Source organism: Cariama cristata, unplaced genomic scaffold, assembly GCF_000690535.1.
Source record: "Cariama cristata isolate BGI_N322 unplaced genomic scaffold, ASM69053v1 scaffold13528, whole genome shotgun sequence".
In the NCBI taxonomy this organism is placed as follows: domain Eukaryota; kingdom Metazoa; phylum Chordata; class Aves; order Cariamiformes; family Cariamidae; genus Cariama; species Cariama cristata.
This window is the reverse complement of record NW_009630730.1, coordinates 23,667-27,431: the sequence shown is the minus strand read 5'-3', so window position 1 is coordinate 27,431 and position 3,765 is coordinate 23,667. Positions and strand designations below refer to the sequence as shown.

The 3,765-nt window shown below is 49.5% G+C and overlaps 1 pseudogene; it reads right to left on the bottom strand.

Moving 5' to 3' along the window:
* Positions 1–1,276: 1,276 nt before the first annotated feature.
* LOC104157225 lies at positions 1,277–3,504 on the bottom strand (annotated as a pseudogene).
* Positions 3,505–3,765: the final 261 nt, after the last annotated feature.

Here is a 3,765-nt window from a genome sequence, read left to right as displayed (position 1 = left end):
GAACCGATTGTTTGGGGCTAGTGAGCATAGATGAGTTATGTGACAACTTTGCAAAGCAGTCATTCAGTTGAGTAACTTGGCAATGAAATTAGTTTTAAGGTATCCTGAAGTAACCTACTTTCATTATAATACTAGAAATTCGCACCCACAGGTCAAAAAGACCCTTGCCCAGGTGAAGACCCTTCCCCTGAGCATGCATAGTAGAAGCGATCATGTAATCGTATGATGTAACTGTATGTAAATGACTTCAGGGACAAGTGATCTTGACTCCAGGAATTATATGAATATGTAATCAATTGTATCTCTATAACCTGTTGACGGTAACAGCTGGGTATGCACATTAGGTGGAGCGATCCCCCGTGCATCCAGCACTGCAATAAAGGAGTGCCTGTTTCTTAATACTACATTGATGTTAAGAAGTTTTATTCCCGACTTCGGTGACAAGAGGATCTGCAGAGACTAATTTCAATCCTCTTCTTCAGCTCAGTAGCCATTTGCAGGCATTCTTGCATCATTTCTGGGGAGCAGCCACTCCCCAGCACTGGAAGGAAGAAGTCTGATTGGGGACACAGCTCCTTGCTTTAGACCTTAGACACGTTTTAGGTGTTTTTGCAGGGGGTCTGACAGATAGCAGAGGTATTTGAATTCTCATCTCAACATTAGTTAAACTTCCAGGCAGGCTCAGCCCTCGCAGCAGGACATGGATTGCTTTTGCAGGGCTTGGTATGGCAGCAGGGGACCAGAGGAACCTGATCCCACTCCCTGCTGTGCTTTGGGGCAGAGGGCAGTACAGAAAACCCACAGCCAGCTCTGTCTGAGCATACAGAGGGGCCATGGGCAGCCAGGGCCTGAACTGGATCATTGCCTGATGTTCTTTTTAACGTATCAGTTCAACCTCAGGGCAGATGGCTGCCATCATGCCATCACCCACCAAGTTCATAGGGCTCACCCCAACATTGACAAGCAGGACAGCTCTATCAGTAGGACTGCAGTGACCAAGGCAGCATGGGAACTACCCTGCACCTACCACAGCCCAAGCCCCACTGCAAGCCAGTTTGGTAGCACATCAAGACAGGAGATGTTTTGCTGGTCCCCATTTACTCAGAGAACACCATGCATACACAAGGCTTGACTAAAGAGTTGCTTTTGGCCAAGTTGTAGAGTTTCCAAGTCACATTTCCTCAGACCCAGGCCACAACTCCCTTCTCTGGGAAGGAGTTGCAAAACTAGTGTACAAAAAGCTTCATCCAAGCTTCCTTCCCACAGGTAAAAAATATTATTCCTCATCATACTCCTCTCCATCTGCCAAGTTCCTTCCAGCCTCCTCAGTCCTTGTCCAGGGCAGCCAAGTCCTCCCTGGCCCCTCAGAACTCCCCATCCTCTGTGCCCTGCCCCACATATCAGTGCACAAAGGCTCACTTCACATACAGCAGGTCAAACTTGTGGTCCACACAGACCCATGCCTCTGCAACAGTCGCAGTGCTGCTCAACATGCAGACAGCCTGCTGCACCTTGGCCAGGTATGCCCCAGGCACGACCATGGGAGGTTGGTAGGTGATACCCATCCTGAAGCCTGTGGGGCACCAGCCCACAAACTGGATTGACCGGCACTTCTTAATGGCCGCAATGGCCACGTTCACATTCTTGGGCACTGTGTCACCCCAGTACAGCAGGCAGCATGCCCTGTATTTGCCATGGGTCACATTTCAACATCTGGTTGGAGAACTCAGAGCAAGCATTGATGATCTCTGGCATAGGCAGCTATTCATGACAGGCTTTCTCTGCTGAGGGGATGGGTACATAGGTTGTGAGTGGAAGTGTACCCGTGGGCAGGGCACCAGGTTGGTCTGAAACTCAGTCGGGTCAACATTTAAAGCACCATCAAGTCTCGAGAAGGCAGTGATGGAGGAGGCAATCTGCCCGATCAGCCTGTTGAGGTTGGTGTAGATGGGACACTCGATGTCCAGGTTGTGGTTGCAGGTGCCATAGATGGCTTCATTATCCACCATGAAGGAACAGTCCAAATGCTCCAGGGTGGTGAGGATGGAGTTGTAGGGCTCCACGGGGCTGGGTACACAGAGAATTCCAGCTTGGACTTCTCGCTATACTCCAGAGAGCCACTCCATGAGGAGGGAGGTGATCCCAGAGCTTGTGCCTCCCTCAAAGCTGTGGAAGACCAGGAAGGTCTTCCTTGGAGGCCACTGCACTGCTCAGTCTGCAGCACCAAAAGAGCCAGAAGGTCCAAGTTACTAGAGTTCTTCTGGTCTCCTTGGACTTCAATTAAGCTAAAGTACTGTGTCCAGCTATCAAGTTTATGGCCTTTTTTTTTACTACTGCTTACACACACACGCCTTCCACTTCTAACAGGTGAGATCTGTTAGACACAGCAAATGCAGCTGCTTTTAAATTCTCTTCTCTTTTAGCAGAAAGGCCTGGCCCAAGTGACATATTGGGTCAGATAGAGACTCATGATAATACCAGTCAAGAAGATGAAGAAAAGTCTGAAGGCCACTAGGAGGTTCCATCTGAATCAATCTCTTAGTGTTACCACAGCACTTCTAAAGGTCTACGTGGGTGAAACTTTATACTCCAGAGGCAACCACACAAGGAAGTAAAGGCCTAAGGGGAGGCACTAGCCAGAAGCTGAACTGTGACATTGGTTGGGATGAGATGTTGGACCAGGATTGACACAGCAGGCACTACACTCACTAGGAGAAAGCAATCTTGCCTGGCCAAATAAATCACAGCTGCTTCTTTTCCTGCTTAAGATGGGGGCATCTTTAGCCCCTTGTTTTCCCCTCAAGGCCCAACCAGCAAGACATACACCCACATGCATCCTATCATGTTGTTCCAGGTCACAGTGGCATGGTCAAGCCAAGCAAGACCTGCTTGCCCTTCTCTCACACATTGCATCTCTCAGTGGCCAGGGCAACAAACCACAGTGCTAATGCAGCAGACCCTCCATAGGGTTGTAACTATTCTACAAGCCCTGTGAGCAACTGAGTCTCCTTCCCAATGGTGTAGTGGCCCCAAGCATACTTCTTGTCAGCAGCATCTTTGCCACTGATGAGCTGCTCTGGGTGGAAGAGCATGTGGTAGGTCCCAGTCCTGATATCATCTGGAGGAAACTGAGGTCTCCTGAGTGTCACTGGCACAAGATCCACTATCTACCAAATTACGTGCAGTCCTTTAGATGCAGTTTCACATGGAAACTGGCAGCCTCACCAGGAGTTTAGGTGGCCAACACTACACTTCAGGTCAGAGACCCCACCCCAACCCCCTCTCCAAAAGGTTTGGAGACCTTAATGGCTTACCAATGACAGTGGCTCCAGGTCAACAAATATTGCTCTGGACACGTTTCCCTTATCCCATCTCACTGAAGAAGGTCCCAAAGGAAGAGTCCACTTCCCCTGATGATGCATTGGAGGAGATTATACTATCTGGCTCAATCTCATGCTCCAGGCAATACAGTTCCCAACAGGAGTTGCCCATCTGGACACCAGCCTGGCCAAAGCCTGTACAGGGATGGGAGAGAAGAGGAGGTTATGAATGTGCAATGAGGAATTAGACTAAAGCTGGCACTTCTGAGTGTCTTTAGAGAGCACATGGCCAACAACCTACAGACAAGAGGAACATTAGCCCAGCTCGGTGGCAGCCGGGGTATTTTCTTCATAGCAGGCACTCAAAGGCTGCTGAGCGAGCAACAACTAAGCACTAGCCCTTCAGAGAGAGGTTGCAACCTCCCACCAAGGCAGATGCAGAGAT